This window comes from Giraffa tippelskirchi, chromosome 10 (genome assembly GCF_054371585.1).
Source record: "Giraffa tippelskirchi isolate mGirTip1 chromosome 10, T2T-mGirTip1v1.2.pri, whole genome shotgun sequence".
Taxonomy (NCBI): Eukaryota; Metazoa; Chordata; class Mammalia; order Artiodactyla; family Giraffidae; genus Giraffa; species Giraffa tippelskirchi.
In genome coordinates, this window is record NC_137284.1 from 61,703,562 (window position 1) to 61,716,482 (window position 12,921).

A 12,921-nucleotide genomic window follows, 5' to 3' on the forward strand; every position below is an offset into this window, starting at 1 on the left:
ACTTTCTCATGATAATACTTTTCAGATATTAATATAATTAAAGAAGATAGTCTTTTAATTGAAAATTAAGAATTCTAAAATTCATTTGGAATAACAAAGAACTAAGAATAACCAAGATACTCCTGAAGAAGTAGTAGAACAAAGTAAGGGGACTTGCCTTACCAGGTATAAATTTATTCTACAGCAATGAAAAATAAGATAAAGTGATATTATTACTTAGGAGAAACTGACAGAACAGAATTGAATGTCTAGGAAGAGACCCACACAGTATGGAAGCTTCATATATGATCGGGGAGGCAATGAGGCTCAGTTGGGAAATCATGAACTAGTCACTCCAATATGGTGAGAAAACTAGATACAGGAATTTTTTAAAAGCCTTACTTCACTCTGTACACACACACACACACACACACACACACACACACACACAGACAGACATACATTTCACTCTGTTCACACACACACATACACTTCAAAATGGTTTGATGATTTATCCATGAATTGCAAAATTTTAAAACTTTGAGAAGAAAATATAGTAGAATAGCTTTAAGATTTCTGAGCAGGGTTGAGAAGGGACTACATTCTTAAGCAAGATACAAAAATTAAAAAAAAAAAAATAAAAAAATTGGCCTTGTCTTTAACTGCAGTTATTTCCTGGAAAATGTAGACATCTAGTCAGTTGCCTCAAAAATTGGTTCTACACACGTGGTATATGTGGGCTTCCCAGGTGGCACTAGTAGTAAAGAACCTGCCTGCCGATGCAAGAGATGTAAGAGACGTGGTTTTGATCCCTGGGTCGGGAAGATCCCCTGGAGGAGGCATGGCAACCCACTCCAGTATTCTTGCTTGGAGAATGCCACTGAACAGAGGAGGCTGGTGGGCTACTGTCCGTAGGATTGCAAAGAGTCGGACACGACTGAGGTGACCTAGCACACAAGTGGCAGCAGGGTCACATCCAGATAACTAGGACATAATAGGAATAGAGGGTTAAAGACTAAAAAAAGTTTCGTGTAGACCCAGTTTGTGAATATGAGCAGCTAGGTGTGTGCCACCTGCTACCATTCCGGAAAAGGCAGGACATGTGGGAGAGATAAAATTCAGCAGATTCTCATCATATCAGGTCTCACTGTAACATCTTGTTATTTTCATTCCCTATTAAATGATCCAAAGTGATAAGGCTTTATGGCTTTTTTGTTATAAATTCTGTTCACTGAAAACCCTTGAAGAATGTATGGCATTTCTAGTTCCTCTAAATGTGAAGCATTTAAAACATAAACATAGTTATTGATTTTTAAAAATAACTGGATATCTAAATGTATTTTAATATAATATAAAGTGTCTTAAACTGTAAAAGACTTAGCAGAAGTCTACTGACATCTTAATGGCCTAGGGAAGAAACTGGTGAAAAAAATCTTTCTTTTGGAATGATAGTACTATTCTAGGTGTGATGAAGAGGGAAATAATATGGCAAGATGTATATGTGGAGAAATAAAAATGTGCATGCTTTCAGCCAGAATTCACAGACCAGAATAGTGAAAATCAACTATTTTGGAATGGAAAGCAATTCCTCACTTTTTATATTATAGCAAAAATTCCTCTAAAGGGAAAGAGAACATTTTAATAAAATGGAGGTCTATCATAACAGTTTAGAAATAGGATGACTGATAAAACGAGCTCATGTTTTTTTAATGTGCTTCTTAAAACTTATAAACTAAACCTCCTATGGACTGGTATCCTTTAACAAGAGTAGTTATTTCTCTTTTTATTTTTAACATTTTTTCAATTGGGGGACAACTTTCTCTTCCAAAGATTTCTTGACTTATTAGATACAGTACAAATAAAAAGGAACAATGTCTTAAAAGGAAGCATCTAAGAGCCTTAACCCAACAATATAAAAGCATATATATCTCAAAATTCATAGACCCAAGTTCCAATGATTAGTACTGAGACCTTAGGCAAACCTTCCAACTTTCTTATGTTTCGATTTTCTTGTCTGTAAAGTGAGGATATTGTATAAAATAATGTTGAAAACAAAACTAAAAATCTAGACAAGCAGAAGGGCAGGTATTAAGCACCAGGGAAGCTCCAGACTCTGAGTATAACAGAAAGTCAGAGTGGAAAAAATAATGAGCATAACAGAGCTTTACTCTTGAAGAGAGACTGGGGATCTATCGAGCTAAAAAGACAGATGGCATTCAACATGGGAGAACATTAAAGTAGTGGAGACTGAGGTGGACACTGATCTGGAAAAAAGGTAAAACGCCAGTTAGAGAACTGGGGCCTAAGAACTGAGCTACTTTTGCTGAAGGATGTGCATGCTGCTGAAATTGGGGCCAGTACACCTTGAAGTACTCCTTTCTCAGATCTGACATTCGTGTTTGGGATTAGGAGAGCCTGGTCTAAGGAGATGGGAGCAAGGAACACCAGGAAGGTGAGAATAGAAGCTGTGGAACCAGGAACGCAAATAGCACTGTGATCTTCAAGACATTAGGTTCCCCACTGAAAGTAACCAATAGAAGAATAAGAGATTTCATTAGCACTTTTGTAAAACCAGAAAACAAGTCCTCAACAAGCTGTATGGCTGTCAGCCCAGAAACTTCACTGTAAATCATTTGGAAAGTCGTGTTTGTCAACAGAAAATTAAAATGCCTTTAATGCTTGTTGCTTAAATGTCGTCTCGCATTTTCACCACAGCCTCCTTTCCTGGGGAGAAAATTTCAAATTTGTCATTATTATCCTCCCTTAGAAGTGGCTCAGGGCAGTTGTTGTATGAGACATAAACCAAAGCACAACAAACAACTTCCGAATGGGATGCCAGTGTCGTATATGGAAGCAGCATGTAAACCACAAAGGGAGGAGAGTAGGCAGCAGATTTGTCAGGTTGCCAATAAAAGACAATGTCTAAATTCCCGTAACCCAATCTGCCTTTAGGATATTTTATGTTTTCCAAATCAGATCTGGGGTTTTCTGGAATGATGAACACTAATACTCTAAGCAGCAAAGTCTTAATCAGTACTACTTTGAAATTTGTAACTGAAAATTAATCAGGTCACCCTGTTGAGGATAAGAACATGATTATGTGCTAATGTTGCTCATTTCATACATGGAAAAAATCCCAGGGCAGTTAGGAGTCCTATTGAGCCATTTGTATTTTTTAAATTGTTTATTTAGATTTTATTTTTCTGGACTTAGTTTATATGCTGTTGCTTTCTATGCGAGTTAATCTCTATGCCTCTCTGCCAGGTTTTCAATACAATATAGTGTAGTGGAAAGAATGTTAGGTTATATCTCATCTTTACTTGCAGAGAGCCACAGGGTTGGGCTTTTAATTTTTCTGAGACTCTCTTCAATCTGTAAGTAAGGAAAATCATATCTATTGCAAAGTTGTGTCATGAGGAATAAGGTGAGGGAAACTGTGCAAGGTCTGCTGCTGCTGCTACTGCTCAGTCACTTCAGTCGTGTCCGATTCTTTGTGACCCCATGGACTGTAACCCCCCCAGAACATGGGATTCTCCAAGCAAGAATACTGGAGTGGGTAGCCATGCATTCCTCCAGGGGATCTTCCCGACCTAGGAATTGAACCCAAGTCTCTTGCATCTCCTGCATTGCAGGTGGATTCTTTACCTGCTGAGCCATCCAGGAAATCCATGCAAGGTCTGACTTTTCACATATAGTTTCCTTTTTTGGTCTACAACTGGCCCCATCCTACTTAGTATGGTATAGTATTAGTCTCTCAGTTGTGTCCAACTTTTTGAGACCCCATGGACTGTAGCCTGCCTGGCTCCTCTGTCCATGGGATTCACTAGGCAAAAATACTGGAATGGGTTGCCATTTCCACCCTACTTACTTAACTACATTTTTACTCCCTTAAAGCTACTAAACCAGGGCTTCCCTGGTGGCTCAGACAGTAAAGAATCTGCCTGCAATGCAGGAGACCCAGGTTTTCGATCCCTGGGTCAGGACCATTCCCTGGAGAGGGAAATGGCAACCCACTCCAGTATTCTTGCCTGGAGAATCCCTTGGCCAGAGGAGCAACCCACTCCAGTATTCTTGCCTGGAGAATCCCAGGGTCAGAGGAGCCTGGCAGGCTACAGTACACGGGGTCTAAAAGAGTCGGACACAACTGAGCGACTAACACCTTCACTTTAAATCTACAACTTTCACTAGTGCCTCCTGGAAAGCCCCAAACCTACAACTTTCACTCTAGCAAGTGAAAGTCTCCTTAATGTTTCTGTTATTCTGATTCTCACTTTCCACCTCAGGCTATACAACTATGGCCCCATCCTCTTTTATTCATCTTTCAAATATAAAAGGCAAACATGTCCACGCAAAAACATCAACACAGTGGAAAAGGATCATGTTATTCTACTCCTAACATCTTTCATTGGCTACATGTTTGTGTAGACAATCATTCCTTAACTTGTAGACAGCATGTGGAATGCATAAAATAGACTTACTGAAGTTCGTATATATAACATTCAGTTTCAATTCTACAAATATTTATTGCTTTCCTACTATGTAAAAGGTATAAATTTGAGAAAAAAAAATCAACCTCTTTCCTTGTGGGCTCATTGTCCCCTTCGGAAGAAAGGTGAGTGATGCCTTATTTTTCTCATGTATTTTTCTCTCAACTAAGGCAATTATTATGAAGTATCTTGTATCTTTACATTTGGTGAAGTTCAGCCCATCAGGAGTCTTTTCTTTGTATTTTCTGGACACTAAAATGAGATTATGTAGTCAATACTTTAAATAATACAATATATGATGATTTTAAACAAGGCACTGTGATTTTCCATCAAGGCTATTTAAAAATTATATAGAGGCAAAAATGGACAAATTCTTTCGCCAACAAATTATAGCTTGGTAAATGATTTGTTAGGAGTTAAACAAAGGGCTTAGTGATAAGGTTATATAACCAGAACACACTCTCCACAGGTTAGTTACATTTATCAAATGAAAAATGTGTTTAACCACTAGAATTACATGTCAGTCCATGTGATTCCTCACCTTCCATCAATGTATGGTAAGTCTGGTTAACTATATTTGAGTATATTTTGTCATCTTTGTTCACATGGTTTATAGGTTTATATTTGAACTCAAAGCTGCTACCTTAATTTATTAGTACCAAGCTGGAGGTTTATCCTGTCCTCTTCTAGAACATTCTCTTTCTATGCTATTAATGTCTCTGTCTCATAAACTAAACCTTATTTTCTCTCTTCATTGAGAAGACTTTGTTCTTCAGAAAATAAAAAGAAAGCAGTGACATATTCCTGGGGGCAGTGACATATTCCTGGGGGCAGTGACATATTCGCTGTTTAGCATGGACTTTATGGTAGGGCTTTTTTACTGATTCTTCTGGGAAGACGGGGGACATGCTCTCCTTGTGTTAGAGAGGTTACTTGGGAGGGATGGTCTTCAGCCCTTAGAGTTGCCTGCCTATTTGAGAACCTGCTGAGCATGATTACAAATCACGAGTTGGGCTTGAATTTTCCCAAGCTGGCTGCAGAGACAACTTGTCTAGGCTCTCAGTGAATAGCCACAGCCCACAGAGAATGTGTGTTTACCCAGACCTTTTCCATGGTTTACTCTGAAAATTGGTTCAACCACATGGGAATCTAGTTAGACTCTTGGAATTATAGTCTTTGACTGGCATGTAGCCCAAACATTTTAAAATAGGATTTAGAAATGAGATTGGAGCTTAGGAAATGAGCAAAGAATAGAAAGAGTCCTTATCTAAACCTCCTTCAGGTCCTTCTGAGATCCACCTTTTAAAGCATGGATTTGCATTAACCAATCATCCATTTTTAAGAGTTGTAAGCAGGAAGCAGAATTTTACTGACACAAAGGGAAAGATAATGTTTCAGGCCCCGTGCAGCTCAGTTTGAAGGTAAAGGTGTATGAAAACTTATCACCCAGCTGTTCAGGAGGATAGACTCCTGTAGAATAAGGTTGATTTTATAGTATACACCTGTGGTATTTCATCCATGGACCAAAGTCAATGCTGTGGTTGATACACTGAAGAGCAAAGTTGATAAATAAGCTCTATCTTTAGGAATATTCAAGTTATTATATCTGCAATTCTGAGTACAAGAGGGAAAAATTAAGATTGAAGCTTTATTTGAAAATGCATTGTTTTTCTTGTTAATGACAAACCATAGTTACTAATAGAAAGAAAAATCTTACCCATAGTAGAAAGCTAGTAAAAAAAAAACCTTGCTGTTCAGTAAAAAACTTACGTTTTCTAGCTCTAACATTCAGTAGCCGAAAGCAGATCATTGCTATAAAGAAGTATTTACCAATTTTAAAAGGTCTTGGCCCATCATAGCTAGTGTTAGATTTGGAATATAGCTGTAGTTGCCAAGGTGACAAACACTTATAAATATAACACATCTTCTAATGTGCTTTTAACTTGGTATTTTTATGGCTTTTAAATCAGATACCATTAGCAAATATATTAGGTAATTTAGCTGAAAGACCATTTTCCTCTAACACTTTTTGTTCCATTTCCCCAGGTATTTCAGTAAATGTCTGTTGTGACATTGTACTTCTGCTAGGCTTCCAATGTAAGGGGATACATAAAGTACATCTGGTAAAGATTAACATATATTACCTTGCCTTTTTTGTATTGATCACCAAAAAATGTATAAAAGAGAGTTAAATTTGTAATCTCCTTGAAAAGCAATCATTGTTCCTATTGTTATTTGGGGGTCTATATCCCCTCCCCCAAGTAACAATCTGGCCTTAAGATTCAATAAATGGAGGACAGGGGTTTGGGGACAGCCTAAGAACTATATATTAACACTCCCCCAAGTCTCTACACCTAAATGCTTTTTCTTAGATATCAAAAAAGGAGGCTATGGGGAAAATAATTACAATAGATCATCTAGAGCCTTACTAAATTTGCAAGTCTCAGTTTATTGTTCAAAACAGTAAATTCAACAGCCCAGGCAGGGAATGAATCAGCTCTAAATGTATTCACTGGATTTTTTAAGAGACTTGTGAGGTGGACATACTTGTCACAGCAAAAATAAAATCAGATGAGACATATAGTTTAAGCCCAAATTCCCACTTATTGTTACCTTTGTCAGAAATTCTTTAGATAATTGTTCTTTAATTCATTCATTCTTCTTTCTTTCATTCATTCAACCAACAGACATTTAAGAAGCACCAGCTATTTTTCAAGCATTGGAGAACAGAGATGAACAAATGCTGGGCCTCAGGAATATATCAGTAAAGAGGTAGGCAAATAAATGAAGTATTACAACTCTGATAAGTGCTAAGGTAGAGCTCGCACACAAAGGAGTTGGAGATGAGTCCCCAAAAAAGAAAGATGCTGTAAGTTGTCATGGAGAATCAAGACGGAAAAGAGAAATATATATTTTACTTGAACAGCAAAACTCTTGACACTTAATGTTTTAATAGTAAATCCACAATTACTATTTCCTTACTGTGTGATCCTGAATGTTTCTTTGTGCCTCAGTTATTCCCCCTGTCTAATGTAGATAATTATCCTTGCCACCCGCAAAGCTCACAGAAGACTGTTGATAGGAATAATGGGATACAAGTGGTGTAGCTATTTGAATTCTTTGGAAAAAAAAGATGCTGTGTAAACACACAGCATCCTTATTATTTCAAGCGGTAGCATTTTGGATAATTACTGTATAATGCTGTACCTTTGTGTGTGTGTGGTTTGTTTCTTTATAGAAAAGTAAGTGCTAATGTTGAGTTTCTCTAATAACTTTGGAAGCAATTTTAATCCAGCAGACAAAACATAATAATCTTTAGAGTAAGTTAAATCCCTTTGTATGTGAGTAGATTTTGTTATTTACCAAGGTCTTAGACAACTTTACCACAGTTATGAAAAAAAAGTGCCCAACAATCCCAGTTCTCTCTTGTAAGTATCTGAAAGACACTATTGTGGACAGACCAGAATCTTCTTTACAACAGACACAGCTCTGCATGTGTGTATGTGTGTGTATGCGTGTGTGTGTACTCACGAATGCATTGTGTGCATGCTTGAGCCTAGGGCTTGCCAGAAAGAGCTGGGAACGAGCTGAGACTGGCTAGCATACCTGAGGCAGCTGTTACACTGTGGCGCCTGGATTCTTCTCTCAGACTCCAGGTTGGCTCCCCTCCTTCTCTGCCACCTCCTCCTCCTCCTCATAGTCTAACTCTCACTGTTTTTCTTCGTCCTTCCTGTGATCTGGTGGAAGATTCCCATGACCTGAGACTGTACTGTAGTCCGCTGCCAGACAGACATTCCAGGACTGTCTGGCTAATGGAAGAACCTATATTGGTCAGAAAAATGACCCTCAGAATTCTTACCTGTGTCATCTTTTCTTTCACTCGTTCATTCTCCTGATGTTCTCTCTCTTTCTCCCTCTTTTGCTTGCTTTCACTCTCACCTTGAGTTTCATGCTAAGGATTAGCCATGAATTACTTGTGGACCAGTTCAGGCCAGATTTGCTCTTGGGTCCTAAAACTTGCTTTATGATTTCTTAACAAGATCTGTCTATCAACTCAACCTGGGATTTGCCAACGCACTTCAGCCATTCATTAATAGAAGAAGCAGGCTGTATTAAAGAGCCTGCGCTAATTCCTCCTCTTCCCCTAGAAGTAGTCCTGCTCAGTAAGCTTCCTCCAGGATCAGTGAGGTTACACAGTGTGCTAAATACCTGCAAGGATTTTAAAAAAACTATACAGGACACTACTTTTCAGTTTATTTGGCCTTTCATGGTTTGAGGTAGTTTGTTTTTGGCCATCACTGGAATTAGACAGAACTTGTATAGCCAACCAGGGTGAATTCTCCTAGGGAGAAACGCCAGTAATAAACTAGTATGGGAAAGGCAAAGAAATCCAGGGCCCTTGACAAGGGTAAAAAGTATATGTCACCACTGGAAAGGCCAAAGATATTAATCCTAAGAGATGGTCTCTGGTTACATTTCATGGTTTGGGACCCACTGACAGAAAAGAGCAATTACTTATAGTCATATTTTTAAAAAACTTTGACAAAAATCCCAATCATGGTGGATTAGGTATATTTAATATCTCAATTAATAAGCCTTCTACAATAGTAATATGTCAACTTTGGTTCAAGAAATCTACTCTAGTTGATAGTCATCCAGGAAACATCTTTCATGCCCACATATTAAATTTAATCTGCCACCCCTGTTTTATAAGACTTTGTATTCATCTGTTGAAGAAAAGATGCTTATTTTATCACTCCAACTTAACAGCTTGCTTAGCAAAGCTGATAGGTAGGAGTTTAGAAGATATTCATTGAATGCCTATTTTGTATATTTACAAAAGAAGTAGGTTTAAGGGAGTTACCCAAAAGCAGTGTGTTTTTTGTCCCACCATTATCCTATTGGTCTTCCTTTCATTCAGCAGATTTATCTGTCATGAAGAATTTAAGTTTCATATTTTCCTCTGTCAGTTGTGAAAAGGCCTGTCAGCTGGGGCTTACACTACAGTTTGCCAAAAGGCCTATAGCACACAATGACAATACAGTCTTATACATGTGCTCTCAGTCTCCAGATAATCCCCCACTTTCCTCCTCTGCAGACCAGTTATGATCAGGCTTAAGTTGCATATTCCGCTTTAGCCAGATTTTGCTGATAAATACTATCAGCAAGACTGAAATGAAATACAGCAGGTTTAGCTCTTATTACCAGTGTAGAACATGCCTTGGGAATAGTGTGTGTGATACCGAGACAGTAGTTGTATAAAACCATTTAATTCACAGAAACTAAATAAAGGAATGTTAATGGTATTGGCTTTTATCTGTTGAATGTTCCAAGGTCTTTTATTCATGCACCTGAAAATACAGACCTCTGATTAACATTCCAGGAGATGTGCCAGAGATACTGGGCCATTTCCCATATTGCTTCCGGTAGGGATATAATTTTGAGAGAAAACTATGCAAAGTCTTAACATTATTGATTGATACTTTCAAACACAAGATGCTTTGTTTTTGCCATTTTTATTCTGAGTTCACCAATGCCCCAATCTAAGAAAGATTTACATTTCCCACATCTATACAGAAGCTGCTATAGTCTCATTAAATGGAAACGATATAGATAGTTGAAGGCCTGCAAATCTTTCTTTTTATAACCTGCTGGATCTGAAGCAAAATGTGAAGGACTCGTATGTTAGAAAAATTCATCATTGCCTTAGCCAAGGAGAGGGAAGGGTTAATCATCATTCCTAGAACTCTGGAGTGGAACAAAAGCTTGCAGCTTGACACCAAAATAACATCACAATGAGAAGTGAAATTGCTTCTAAGGCTAAATTGCTTCATTTGAAAATTGTAGTGATACTGAGAACAATTATGTCACTTAAACTTTCACAGTTTTGTTTTTATAAATCAGTTGTAAAACTATCATGTGGTTTAAATGCAATTATTTAATAAGGGCATTTGTAATTGTCCAACATAATCAATTATGCTTCAATCAGTTTCTTCTCTGCAACTGTGTTTTTGTTAGCGGCTGAGTCATTCTTATGGTAATACATACTTTTTGAAAAAGCCAAATACAATCATTGTTTTCCAGAAAAGTTCTTTCCCCAAAGCAAAGCATTTCCCTAAGTGCAAACTGAATCTCGGAATTCTTTTTTTTCCCCCCTTGTCTTGGAAACTAAATATCTGTTCAAAGCATGAGAAGGAAAAACATACTGTTAAATAATAGGTGAAGTGAAAGTTGGTTGAGTCATGGTAGTGTTGTCAAGTATATTTTCTGAGCTGAGACCAAGGCCAGAGCCCAGGAAGCAAGGAGTGGCACATGTGAATTACCCAGTAGGAGCTGTTACAATGTTGGTACCACAAATCTCAGATACGACTTTGATTTTCTAGGAAGGAGAAGAGATTAATCATGGGCCAAGTCTAGGCGCACTCAGGCCTCCCAGAGGCTAGAGGATTTTAGTTGCTGTGTTGTGCAATTTATGAGCTATTCGGTCCACTTTGGACTGCCTAGAGAGCATTTCAACTGAAGTCTCTGCTAATGCCTTGCCCCTGGGTTTTGCCTGGTTCATTCTGATCTCTGTACCCACTGGCTTGACCAAGACGTTTCTCACGAAGCCAGGCTCTCAGCCTCTCTTTCCTCTCTCCTACTTTGACTTACATTTCCTTTTTTTTTTTATTTTACATTTCTCTTTTACATTTCCCAATTCTCTAAAGATTCTCACACTTTATGGAAAATAACCTTTTTCCTCTCTCTGCCATGCATCCTGCCCTGAGAATAAATCCTGCTATTTATGAGCATTTCCTCATTTCAGTCTCTACTGAAGAGCAGGACTGGGTCCTGTCAGTGATATAAGATGTTTAGCTTCAGTGACATGGATCCAGCAGAAACTGCAGCAGGAATCCAAACAAAGACTTCACCGTCCTGGAACCAGTGAATTTGTTGTTTCAAAATCCAAATCCAGTAGTATCACTTCGCAGCTTAAGACCAGTCTATGGTATTCCTTTATCATAGGCTAAAAGCCAAAAGGTTTTGTGTGCTCTGGCCCAAGTAGTTCTCGAGTTTTTCTCACACCTTCTTTCCCTTCACTCTGCCAGTCACAGTCCTTCTCTCTAAAATGGCCACTTTTCTCTTCTAGCTCAGGACCTATACATCTGCTGTTCCCTCTGCTTGTGATTCCACTCACCCCGACATGGCTCAACTGCATATTCCTTACCAGACTAGTTCTCTCCCATTTCTTTTTCCCTTTTCAGATTAAGCATCACTATTTCAGGAACACCAACACTGATACCCTGAACCAAGAACACATTCTTTCTGTTGTATTCTTATAGGGTGACAGACTTTTCCTTCAAGTTATTTATTACACTTGTAACATTACATTTATTTGCACTATTACTTGATAATTATCCCATTCCTGTGGTCCCTACTCAAGAACATGGACTTTGTCTCTGCTTTACCTGGTGTCTCTACACTCAGCAGGAACTCAGTTTGAATGAATTAACTCTGCGGTTCATATAAATTTTATACCAGAAAACAAGGAAAGCAAATTTCTTAAACCTGGCTCAAGCATCAGGGTTTTAAAAGCATCCTCACATGTATTCATGCAGAACTGTACAATGAGAAATTGAAAACAGCCTAAGCATCAGTGGAAGAGCAAATAAGTAAATTGTGCTAATACTTATGTCAGGCGAGTGTGTGATCCTCGGTTCTGTCTCGTCACAACAAAGATTTGGAGTTACGGACATTAGAGCCCTCGGCGGGTCACAGCTCTCGGGTCTTGGACAGACCATGTTATAGCTCTCAGGTCTCAAACAGACCGTGTTATAGCTCTTAGATGAATCAGTGTTACAGCTCTTTTATTTAGATAATAGCAGGAAAATCCATCCTCAAAGCATGAGGGCATGCCAACCGATGACCCAAAGACGTGAAGAGAAGAATGCCCCAGCACGGGGGGGGGGGGGGGGTAGAGAGAGAGAGAAAGAGATAGAACGAGAGAGAGGGAGAGAAAGAGAGAGAGCGCACACATGCAGGAGAGAGAGAGAGAAAGAGAGAGAGAAAAAGAGAACGAGATAGAGAGAGCGAGAAAGAGAGCAAGAGAAAGAGAGAAAGAGCGCTTTGGCTCCTCTTTTTATGTTTTTTTCTTCCCCCTGGGCCTGCTCCATGCAAATTGGGCTTAGCCAGGAGTGCTTTTCTACCTGAAGTTCTCACTCCAGTCCTCAGACCTTCCTTTGACCTTCCTTTGTTCCATTTTCGCGGGCTTTTCCTTCCTTGTCTTTTAGCCACCGCCATTTTGAACTCCTGTTTCCTATTCTAACTACCTAATACTTATAAAACATAATACTGTGCAGCAGTTAAAATTAATGAATTAGTGGCATAGGTGTCCACATGACTATATCCTCAAAGTGTGAAAGTCGCTCAGTCATGTCCGACTTCTCTGCGACCCCATGGACTATACAGTCCATGG

The 12,921-nt window shown here is 38.7% G+C and overlaps 1 long non-coding RNA gene across 1 annotated transcript in view; it reads left to right on the plus strand.

Annotated features, from left to right (window-relative positions):
* The window catches only part of LOC145522681 (uncharacterized), a 275,846-nt gene that overhangs the window by 62,446 nt on the left and 200,479 nt on the right, over positions 1–12,921 (plus strand). The window contains exon 4 of the long non-coding RNA XR_014066094.1: positions 7,154–7,238. This is a non-coding gene — a long non-coding RNA (uncharacterized LOC145522681). The remainder of the gene's footprint in view (positions 1–7,153; positions 7,239–12,921) is intronic.